The sequence below is a fragment of the Ictidomys tridecemlineatus genome, chromosome 14, assembly GCF_052094955.1.
Source record: "Ictidomys tridecemlineatus isolate mIctTri1 chromosome 14, mIctTri1.hap1, whole genome shotgun sequence".
In the NCBI taxonomy this organism is placed as follows: domain Eukaryota; kingdom Metazoa; phylum Chordata; class Mammalia; order Rodentia; family Sciuridae; genus Ictidomys; species Ictidomys tridecemlineatus.
This window is the reverse complement of record NC_135490.1, coordinates 57,937,060-57,950,089: the sequence shown is the minus strand read 5'-3', so window position 1 is coordinate 57,950,089 and position 13,030 is coordinate 57,937,060.

The window sequence follows — 13,030 nt, the reverse complement described above, 5'->3', positions numbered from 1 at the left end:
ATGTGTCAGACATTGGCATTATCTTCTTTAGTACCTACTATGTGCAAGACACTTGGACATTATCTCATTGAGTTATTATTTATTGCCTCTCTATTTTGTAAAGTAGGATATTGGGATTCGAAGTGGCCAAGTTTCCAGTTTTACTCATTTACTAGTGACAGTACTAGGGTTCCAATCCAAGTTTTTTGACTCTAAATCCACTTTTCTTTTCACTACATAATATGAGATTGCCCTCCCATGCTCAGAATTTACAAATTTATGTTTGTTCCCTTGAGATGGTCTTGCAAATTGTGAATAACTCTCTTGGATTGGTTCTACCAGATGTAAACCTTGAATCAAGAATTTGAGTTGTTACAGTTGATGTGTGGGGTAATTCCAGGCAGGATCCTTATGGGAGTAGAAAAAGGAAATAGGATCAGGGGAAGAAAAGACACCAGCTCAGGGGACCAGAGGAACAGGCTCACCCAGTTACTCACAGATCACGAATATGCTGACAGTGGAGTTGGCTAGATATGGCCACTTACCCCAGTGATGGGAATGGCTGAATAGGCTAACTTCCCTGGGATGTCTCCCTGTGGACACAATTCACTCCTCCCCGTGAGGAGCTAAGTTATTGTCACCTCCTCATCCTCTTTTCCTTTCAGTTATCCGCTCTCAGCTCCTCAGCTCTCCCTCATCTGGGACACAGTCAACATGATCTTCAAAGTAAATCTCCTGCCTTGCTGTGGTCTCATTCCTTGCCTTCTCATTTGAAATAATCACCTCTCTAAAGACCCTACCTGCAGAGGAGGGAAAAGATTTCAACACATACATTCAGCCCATAACTGTGCATATATGAAAAAGTAAGTTAGAGCCACGGATCAGATTGTTTATATTAGTTTAGAAATCATCTCTGATTAGGGGGGGGCATTTTGAAGTGATTGTCATGTTTTAAATAATTTGACATTTTGAAATTCTGAAAGATTAGCCCAGTGAGCAAATGTGAAACATGTAGCTGAGTTATTCCTTTCAGACTTGGAATTTTAAGTTGAAAAGTATGAGATTTGGGCTAAGTCTGTAAAAACTATTAGACGATTTTAAAGTACTTGAGATTCTTTATATTTTTAAAGTACAATTTAAGAGATTTACTTGCAATGTCAAAGTGTCTGGAAAAGTTTTACTGGTTCAACAGATATTTAAAACATGTAAAACTAAAATCTACTAAATTTATAAGTTAAGTTTAAATGTTTTAAGACATTTTAGCTAAGTTTGTAAGTGGGGCAGAATATTTAGGAGAGTAAAAACATTAATCAAAATTCCCAAGGAAGTGATTGTTAAATGTTATTAGACTTATAACTATAATAATGTTATTTTTAGGTTGAACTTAAAAGCTTAAGGGAAAACTAGGTTTTTAGATTTTTCACTGTAACAAATTGAATATTAATTTTTTAAACCCCACCAATATCATTTTTCTGGACATCAATGTTCCCTCAAGAACATAAAACTTTCACTTCGGTATTAAAAACCTCAAGTGAGAAACAGATGCCTTTTGAAATTTAAAATTATAGTTTTCTTTTATTAAAAAAGTGTGTTTTTCTTAGAAAAGCTGTACATACATATCATAGAAACACTTGAAAACATTCGTAAGGTAAATATAAAAACAAAAATCATGATCAAAGAGATAATTACAATAAGCATGATTTTAGTAAATGTTGGCATATTTCACTGTCTCTCATAAGAATGCTGGGAGTGGGCCCAGAAATGTGACTCTATCTGTCCCTCCAAGTGATTCTGTTGCAATGCAAACATTTGAGAACCACTGGCTTATGTGATTATTTCCATAGAATAAGTACCTACAAGTAGTTCTGCTTGATCAAGGGGAATTTTTTTTTGTTGTTGTTGTTCATTTTGTTCTTTTTAGTTATACATGACAGTAGAATGTATTTTGACACATTATGCATACATGGAGTATAACTTCCCATTTTTGTGGTTGGACATGGTATGGAGTTACCCTACACCGGTCGTGTATTCATATAAGAACATAGGAAAGTTTTGTCCAATTCATTCTACTGTCTTTCCTATTCCCATCCCCTTGCCCTTCCCTTCATTCCCTCTAGGGGATTTTTTTTTTTAACAGAACATTAGACTTTATCAAAGCTTCACTAATTTTTTCTCTAGTATCCTTTTATGTTCCAGAATCCAATCTAGGATCCCATATTAAATTTCATCATCACATTTGCTTTGTCCCTTCTGATCTGTGAAAATCTCTTGGGCTCTTCTTTTTATAAGACCATGACATTTTGAATGGTACATGTCATGTATTTTGTCAAATATCCCTGGTTTGGGTTTTTTGTGTTGTTTTCTCCTGATTATATTGTAATTAAGAATATTGTGGGGAAGAGATGAGGTATCTCATGGCAACACATGAGAGATAAGTCTTTATGTCGTAGCAGAGAGTGCAAGAGACCATCCTGCCTTATTAATGGCAATTTTGACTTTTGCTACTTAAAGTGATGTTTGCCAGATTTCTCCGCTCTAAAGCTACTATTTTTTCTCTTTTCTATATTTTATTCTTTGGAAACAAGTTACTGCATCCCATCAGCACTCAAAGGGAGGTAAACTAAGCTCCATCTCTAAAGGAGGTTGTGTCTGCCTGATTTCTTGGAATTCTAGGAAAGAGTACCTCTTCCCTAATCAACGTTTCATATCAGTTTAGATTCATGACATTTACTTCATTCTTTAGGTTATAGTCCAGGGCAATCTTTATTTTGCTCCTCACATTGTTCTAGCTTTGGCCAACTCTCAGTTTGGTTCCTACGTTTTTCATTAATTCATTTCTGAAGTTACAGGATGCTCTCAGCTTCTTATCTTGTATTTTCTCTGCCCAGCCCTATAATCAACTATTTCTCCAAGAGGCCTTGATTTCTTTAGCTGGAAAACAATAGCTAGTAAACAAGATCTGGGCACTGGATGTGGTAATTGCCATGATGCTATTTTTTTTCTAGGTCCCCTTAGTAAGCTGAAATTTTAGGAAATACATTAGGAAATATGTATACAAATTTTAAAGATTTTAATGTATTTTGTAAAATTTCCCCTCTGCCTTTTTTTTAAGCTTGTATCATACCCACTAATATATGAAAGGGCAAACTTTTCTATATCTTTGTCCAAAAATACCACTATAATTTTTTTTGCCAAATTGATAATTTAGCAAAAGGATATATCCATGCAATTTTATTACTGCCAATTAAGTGTTTCCATATATGTATTGAGCATTTTACTTTTACAAATTTTACTTTCATTCCCTTCATAAATTTTCTGTTTGTGAAATTTGCTCATTCATTTTTCTACTAACTACACTGAATGAAAGTATTTAAACATATGCTATTTCAATGTTAAGATGACAGAAAACGAACATACTAATAGCCAGTCTAGTAAGCCTCTAGCTTAATTATATTTAGGAAATGAAAGAAAAGCCATTCAGTTATCACCTTGACCTTAAACTCACCTGAAAAGACAACTGTTAGAACAAACTCCAGAGCTAAATGAAGTATTGAAGAAATCTCGGATTGACCTCCCATTGCACTGGTAGCTGACAGCAATCACTAACATCCTGTGAGTTTGTATGAAGTATGGGGTGATTCTAAGTTCTTCTCCTCTCTTGCAGAAAAAAAGTCATGATTTAGTTGTACCTATGACCTGATTTATAAAGAATGGCAAACTGTATAACTCTTTTTTTCTGACCTTACATGGGGCATGTGGATTATTCTATACTTACAAAGGAAAAGCAATATAAAGTTTGAAGTTTAAATATGTTTAAATGTGTGGTGCAGAAGACCATAGGGTGTTTTTGTTTTGTTTTGTTTTTTGTACTGGGGATTGAACTCAGAGGCACTCAACCACTGAACCACAACCCCAGTCCCTTTTTTATCTTATTTGGAGACGGGGTCTCACTGAGTTGCTTAGAGCCTCACCATTGATGAGGCTGGCTTTGAACTCACAATCCTCCTGTCTCAGCCTCCCACGCCACTGGGATTACAGGCCTGTGCCACCAGGCCTGGCTTATAGTTTATTTTTTATTATAGTTGCTTTAATATAAGATATTCAAAGGCAATTATTCAACTTAGCATTGGCTTGAGAGTAAAAGACCATAATGGGTGCACAAGGTGGAAGACTCCAAATCCAGTGCCTAGAATAGTAAAATAAAGCCCTCAAGCCATGAACAACCTGGCAAGATCACTTCCTCTCATTTACTTCTTCTACTATTTGGGGCTCCAGTCACACTGAGCTAACTGATATCCCTTGACCATGTGAACATGCTTCTGCCTTGGAGCCTTTGCACATGCTAATCCCTCTGGCTCAACCATTCTTTCTCCATATATTTACATGACTCTCTCCCTTGGCTCTGATAAGTCAGCTCAAATGTCACCTTCTCAATGAAAACTCCCTGACCATCATATTAAAAACTAAAATCCTTCACTTCCAAGTAACTTTGTGGGTTAAGATAATGCTGGCAGCTGTAACAGTTAATACCCCAGTTCTCAATCGCTTAAAATAAAACGTTTTGTTTCCCACCTCTGTAAAGTCCAAATGGTAGGTGGATGGGAAGGGATGGAAGCTCTGCCCCACACAGTTCTTCAAGTGCTGTCATCACCACGTTGATATGAAGCATGCCCTGGAAATTAATAGATAGAGAAAGAGGTGTCAAAACAGGAGACTTCTGTGTGCCAAGAGAGAATTTACTTAAAATCCCTCTACACACATTTTACTGGCCAGAACTGAGTCTCACACTAGTGTGTAATATAAGAGAAAACTAGGAAATGTGGCCTCGCTGTTTCCAGTAGGAAAAAGAAAACAGTTTCAGTAACAACTAACCAGTCTCTTCCATATGCGTGCTAGAGCCTCATTAAAGTACCTGCTGACAAACTGGAGGGTTCATGAATCAAGGTGGTGAGTTATCCACCCCCATTCACCTAAGAGGTGTTTTGAGGGATTCAGAGAATAATAAACATGATTTTATATGGTTTCAAGAGATTTGTGGAGAGGGATAGTATATACTCCTTGAAAAATAAGCCCACAAATAATTAGGTAAGAGACAGTAGCACAGGTAATAATCCTGACCTCAGAAACTCAGATAAAGGACCCGTGTTGACCACAGAAATGGGCAGGGAAGTTCAGAAGAGATAGGACTCTTTCAAGGTGGACCTCTAAGGAAGGCTTCAGATTTTAGTGAGTGAAGAGAAAGGAAGGGATAATTCAGGGAAGAAAAACACAAACAAGAATAGTATATGGGGGAATCTGGGTAGATCAGTTCCTATACTCCAGGTAGGGAAGTATCTCAATCAAGACAGGCTACATTATTTGGTAAAAAATCACCAAAACCTCAGAAGCTTTAGGACAACAATGGCCTATTTCTGGCTCATACTGTGTGTCACTAAGGGTCAACGGGGTCTTCCATTCTACCTGCCCATGTCTGCCCTAAGGGCCCACAGGGATAGATTAGTCCCAATTGGGAGTATTGTCGATAACTCTGGCTAAAGGAAATACAGAACTCTGAGCCTTTGGGGTGGTGAACATCTATAATCCCAGCAGCTTGGGAAACTGAGGCAGAGGACTCAAAGGAAATACAGAACTCTGAGCCTTTGGGGTGGTGAACACCTATAATCCCAGCAGCTTGGGAAACTGAGGCAGAGGACTCAAGTTTGAGGCCAGCCTCAGCAACTTAGCTGAGACCCTGTCTCAAAATGAAAAATAAAAAGAGGGATGTGGCTAAGTGCTTACAAATTAAGTTAAAAGCCACAAGCTAGTTGTTTCTTTTTTTCTCCCCAATTTCCTGATAACCAGAATTATAGTATAGGATTCCAGTATTTCTCCATCCTAGTTTCCTTATGCTGTGAATGGAAAACAAAAACCGGACCCCCCTCACCCACCCCCATCCCTGCCAATGCCAATGAAACCAGAATTGTAACATATCTCTGGCTAACACAGCCTGCTAAATTTACATAAGTCTATTTCCTGGCTTTTGTTCCTACAGATTATAATAACGATCTATTACAATAGGCAGAGGCAGCTTAGCTCCCTACCCAGTTTTCAGTCAAACTGCAATTAAATTCATTTCTCTTTCTTAGTATTGTTTTCCCTTATCTCCAATCCAGATAGACTACCAAATCCAGTCCAGTGGAACCCCAGCAGGGCCTCTGGCCTGGGGTGCCAATAATATTCATTCATTCACTAGAACTGGTTGCCTGGACAATCCCCAAATAAAGAGAATCTGAATATCTGGCAAATAACAACACTAAGGATTATCACAAAGCCCAGAGGCTAGTTTAGTTCAGCCAGAGGGACCAACCTTACCTTTAACTTCACAAACACGATACTTGGACAGAAATTAACTCCAACTGCAGAATCCTGATAGACTCTAAAACTTACCCTTTTACTCAGGCCAAATTTCAATCCTCCATTGTTTACACAGCTCCCCACTGCCAATGTCCACGTGGTGACTTGTGGTTGTCTCATTTATCTCTGTGTAATTCAACAGATTTTTGAAGATCCATTAGGATAGTCCTAAGACAGTGGTATTTCCAGGTTTCACAGAGTAATAAACTAGGTTCGGGATCAGCAATATTTTTTTTTTTCTGGAAAGGGACAGATAATAAACATATAAGTCTTTGTGGGTAAGTCTCTTCTATCATAACGACTCAGTTCTGCCACTCCCACATGACAGTAGCCACCCACAGAAGTCTATGACTGTGGCTGTGGTCTAATGAATCCATAAAACGCACCAGAGAGCAAATCAGATTAGGCCCAACCTGATCTAGAGAAAGGATCATTACACATATATTTAAAAAATAATTTTCACTTCATAATTTCTTGTTCTTTCGGGGTCTATCGGAAAATATATTTAAAAAGAAGTCAGAATCTTTGGTTCTAATCAGCAATATCAACAGCTCTTGGATCTTCCCATCTCTGAGCCTCAGATGCCTTGTCTGTATACAGTTGTCCTCAGTAGCTATGGGGGATTGCTTCCAAGACCCATATAGATATAGAAATCCACAGATGCTCAAATTCCTTTATACAATGGTACAGTGTTTGCTTAGAACCTATATACATCTTCCTATATACTTTAAATAATATCTAGATTACTGAAAATCACTAGCAAAATGTAAATGCTATGTAAAGAGTTGTTTTTAATAAATGGCAAAGAGGTCTGCTGATGTTCAATATGGATGGAATTCTAAAAAAAAATATTTTTGATCTGCCATTGGTCGATACTGTAGGTGCAGAACCCTCAAATATGGAGGATCAATTGCATAATGTGCAATTGGGAGTACAGGTGGCTGTAAGATCCTTTTCATCTCTCATGCTCTATATTCCCATCTGTACACTTAAATGATTAAATATTATACACTGGAGACTGCATGGGAAGGAGGGAAAAGGAATTGGAAAAGGAAAGGAATGGTTGGAGGCCTGTCCACCATTGCCTGCCTGCATGTGGTGATCACAGAAGATGGGCATGGCATCTGGCTGGCAGGGAAGCATTTCATTCTGTTCCTTCCATACTTCCTATGGCTCTGAGCAGAATGCTGAGCACACTGTAGACACTATCCTGCAAACTGATCCTTCTTACACCACTGTTTCTTTCCTCTCTGCTCCCCACCCTCTCTCTTCCCCTCTACCTCTCGTTATCTCTACTTGCTATGATAGAACCATTGCAAGTCAAATTCCTTCTTAAAGTAATAACCATGTTCATATAAATAAAAATGTGGCAAAGATTATGGTTCCCATCTTTTCATTTCTTAAGTAAGCAAAGGTGATGAATTGACTTAGAGGAAAAAGTGCCAAAGATCGATTTCATGTATAATACAAGTTTTTAGCAAAAGCAGGCGGACTGATTTGAATTCTGTGAAACACAGATCTCCCACTGAGCTACTCTCATTCCCCAACTCAGAGCAGTAAATCATTTATCCAGTATGTGAAGAATATTTTCTTTAAAAAAGTTATAATGGAAGTTTACAAAACAAGCTCAAGTGGAGAAAAAAAAAATAGAGAATACTGCATGTCCCAGACAAGGGGCATCAGTATCATTTGTACTCTTTATTTTTTATTTATTTATGTCATTGTTTCTTTTTTTTTTTCTCCCTATAAGGGGAAACCTGACTTCTTTCTTAGTTTTAGCTATATCCCCCCACACACACACACACACATTGCATTTTAAATGGCTTTTTGGACATTCGAAAAGAATCTGATTCTGGAAAACATGATTGGAGGCCCTTCCACTCCCCAATAATTAGTAAGTACTATAGTGCAGTAAAATCTTTTGAAGTCCAATCTTATAAATTTACATTTTTGAATTGATGCCTAAGGGGTTTAGAAAATTACAAACTGAACTTTTCAATTTTCTAAGATTCAAATTCACTTCCAAGTAATACTATGAGTCAGCAACCTTAAGGCTCTGTTAGATTACTAGAATATACATATATTAGTATTAATACTATTCAAATATTAGTTCACCAGTTCTCTAATATAATGAACTAAACAAAGAACAGCAGTGCTTTTAGAGAAAATAAAAAGCACAACTTCCTTTAAAAAGTCAACGTTGTACAGCTTCATTTAAAAAATAAATAAACAAATTAAAAATCAGGCACAAATCCACCCTTTTACTTAGGCATCAGCAAGAAACAACCCAAGTTTTATATTTATATTCCTAAACAATCCTGCAGCAAGATCATCTGGAATGCCGTCCTTCTTAAGCAGAGAGTTTTATTTTTTTCTTGTTCAACCAAATTCTCTCTGCCATTTTTAAACCTCTTATTTCTGTAAAGGTTTTCTAAACATTAAGAACCAAAGATGAGATTTATCCAAGAACTGGCATTTTTGTCAGTGGATACAATGGAAGAAGAGATAGATAAGGGCAGTACCCTCATGAGAAGTCAGGAAAGGCCAGCTGAGACAGAGGCAGGAGAGAAGAGCTGAGTGCTGAGGAGTGAGAGGGAGGGGGGCTAAGGTGGGTATAGTGAAGCTGTCACTGTTGAGGGGAGTCCAGTTGAGTTAGGGAGCATCAATTAAAAACTTAAGGTGATGCATCTTCTGGTGGTGAGGGGCTGGAATATAGCTAGGAGTCTGAAGGACAAGTCATGAGTGGAAGAGAGGATAGTCAAGGATGAGGGTATCCAAGTACTATGAGGACAGGATGTTTCGTCTGTGGCATGTGCATATTCGTTAAAATAACCTCGGGTCCTCAGGAGATGCTATGAAGAGCAAAACCGTGAACCTGTGCACCAGGTGTGGAATTATGCAACAAGCAATGAGGATGTTTCAGGCAATGAAAACAGTAAGAATGGGAAGTGAACTGTGCAGCCAGGAGCCTCACCAAACTTTCTGAACATCACCTTGAGCACATTTCCAAACATAATAATAGAGAACATTGACTGAGAAATTGCCACAAGCCAGACACTCAGCTAAGAGCCTTACATTCATTTTTTTTTTCATTTACAATTCCCCAAACATAATGAAGGAGGTGCTATTATTTTTCCAAATTTACAGATTGGGAAAGAGGAGTGAAGAAAGATTAATTTGCTCCAGTAAACCTGATTAAAGTCATGGAGCCCATTTCAAACCCAGGTGATCTATCTATTTTAGAGTTCCTGTCCTTAAACATGAAATCATCTTATACCTTAGTTTGGAATCTCACCTAGGGTAAGCTGATGACCCCAAGTGGGAAGAACTTTGGAAACCATGGGGGAAATATTAAACAGCCTAACCACTTAATCAAAAGTACTTTGGCTTTCTAGATGTCAGAGGCAGTCCCTTAGACATGGGAGAAAGGCTGAAATCACTTAATGGAAATAGCTAGAACGAACAGAAGACCTGTTTCCCAGACACCCAGGCAGGCACTACAATCAGCCCGGCCAGAGAGCATGATGGGAGAGAACACCATTTTGACCAAGCAGATTGCATAAGTGGCAGTGTGTTTGCTGACTCCACAATTCTGAGAAGACTCATCTTGTAGTATCTGCAGCCCATAAAGAGAGAGAGAGAGAGAGAGATGTGGTGAGGAGGATTCCCGGAGCTGCAATATACTGGAGAATAAACTAGTTCAGACTATTGAAGCAGACAATATTTGCTGCCCTGGGTTATTTCTAAATGACTAGAAAAACTGCTGAGGACCCTAACTCTAACATTATAAGAGAAAACTTTGGAAAGACCATAAATAGGAACTCAGGAACTACTTAATCCCTAGTCAATAGACTTACTTGGAAAAACCACTTTGGGCTTTTGTCAAAAAAAAATAAAGTAAAATTCAGTCAGTAGCCAAAGCTTCTCATGTTTCCTTGATCTAGATGAAGTAAAGTAAATATCTGGATGATAGCCCATAGAAGACCAAGGGAAGTGAACCCAGAAAATCTTCTTTGACTATGTTCCCTTTACCAAAATGAGTGTCAATTTCAGCTGAGAGGCAGTGTGATGTGATATGTCAATGTGAGCTATGGGGAATAGGGTACAGGCTACACTGCATTCTCAAAAGATGTCCAAAAGTCAGAAAAAAACCCACAGTACCCAGAAAGAGAATAGTACTAGAACATCTATGCAAAGGTCAGACTAGAATAAGCTGGATAAAAAATTGAAAGTCAGTACAGACATAGGGATCAGGTATCAGAAACAGACATGTGTTACCTGTGATCAGTATGATTTGGCACAGAAGAATCAAATCATCAGTTCAAGGTATACTTGCTTAGAAAGCCTAGTAATATATTCCCAGGATAAGTGGTTTCTAGTAACATGTTTCTTAAATGCTTCTGCCCCTATATAACATTCAATGATCCACTATAGACAAGCTAAAAAGTATAGTTTAAGAAAGAACAAGAAAAAAATAGTATAGCCCCTAAGAAATATTATTAACCTTTGATCTGTTCATCCAGATTTTTTCATATGTATATTCATACTTTTAAAAAAACAGATCAGATTATACATAATGGTATATAAATTGCTTTTTTCCCTTGGCATTATATTGTGCCAAAATATCCAGGAAAATATACTTCTTATGTTACATAAACTATTGCAAAGCATAGAAATTGATGGCCAGCTTCCCAACTATAGAATTGTCTCAGTAACAAACATTATGCTATAAAACACAAAAGCATTCACAAATTAAATCTAATAATATACCATGGCCAATTAGGATTTATTAAGGAATACAAGTAGATTCCAACATTGGGAAATTGATCCTCCTAATTCAATAGATCAAAAGATTAAAGGAGGAAAAAGCACAGTCATCTCAATGACAAGTAGGACCCATTTCTGATTTTTTTTTTTAAAATAAAAATCCCTAGTTACTGGGAACAGGAAGAAACCCCATAGCCTGAAGTAGGTAACTAACAGAAATATCACAATTTGTTAAACTATTAGAAGCATTTATAGTAAAGATAAAAGGTGATGATTTATATATCACAGCTGCACTTTACCATTTTTAGAAATTTTCTTTGAGTTCTAACTAATGCAAAACACAAAACTAGAAACAAGAGGAATAATTATTCAGAAGAAAGACAAGAGATTGTCTTTACTGTCTACCTAGGACATACAAGAGAAGAACTCACTCCATCTGTAAGAAAAGATTAGCAAAGATAAAAGGTCTCAACAAGGTAACTACATAAAAAAATCAACTTAAACAATAAATAACAAAAGTAAATTGCTCTTATACACACTGGCCATAATTTGAAAATTAGTTTCTTAAAGATCATACTTAATAATAGCAACTATTACTACAAAATAGATAGGAATATATGTTATATAATAAATGTACTATATGTTTATGAAGAAAATGATACTGTATTTTTGGAGACATTAAGAGCTAAGTTATTTAAAATATAGCATGTTCTTGTATGGAAAAACCCATTATAAAGACTCTTTTCCATTTTGAATTAAGTTAAAAAGTTAATGTTTCATGTGGATAATGGTTTGAATGTATATAAATGTGCTTTTATCTTTTCTCATTTCCATCTCTGTGAACTGTGAACTCAGAGGCCTCTGTTGATTTGGAAAAAAATTAAGAATTTTAAAGAAGGAATGCAAGCAAGAAAAAATATTTTTGGTTCAGAAATAGAATTTTTGATTCCATAGAAAATAAATTCTCTTAAATGCCAAGCATTGTTGAATGAGGAAGACAGTTTCTGAGTGTCATAAATAAGTTCTCCTTGATATTTCAAGAACTAAGTGTGACTGACTGTATTATAAAGTTTTGCTATTATCCGCAGTATGGATAATAAATGAGGTGCCAAATAAGAGAGGTTCCCAAAAGATGAAAAGAAAAAGCACAGAGCCCCTTCCTTGGGATCCCTGAGAAAGGACAGAGAGATCATCACAATATCAAAAAAAGAGAAGAAAAGAAAAGAAAGAACTGATAAATGCACCAGTAAAGGAATAGGTAAATAATAGATGATCATAGAATATAATATGTAGAGTTTTAATAGAATGAGAAAACAAGCCACAGACTGCATGTGTAAAACAAGGTCAATTAGCTCAAAATCTATACCACTTGATTATTTACTTTTGAATAAACATGTCTACAACATCATTGCTAATGGTTGCATATTTTCCACTGTATGAACTTGACATACCATTTCATTTCTTGACACACTGAATTTCATGTAAATAATTTTTATATCACAATAAACTATTCTGGACACATATCTTGGTATACTTGTTTGATTTTTATTGTTGAATGGTTTCCTTCAGACTCATTAATAGAACAAGAATTATGGGCTAAAATGTAGGCAAAACTTGAAGGCTTTTGATACAGTTAACAGGTAGCTCTCCAAAATGGTCTATGAACTGTGTGGTCAGATCTGGGGCTAATGTTTTAAATAAAGAGGGAAGGATAGGTAACCTAGGCTATACTAATAGCTGAAAAAAAATTGTGCCTGAAGAGGTATGAATAGATATACATTTCCAAACACTTCTGTTGGTAGATTTTCTACATAAAACTTCTATTTCCTTACAGGTGCTTAATCATAGTTGCAGCAATAGTAGCAGTAAGCCTCATTTCATTCTGCAGATC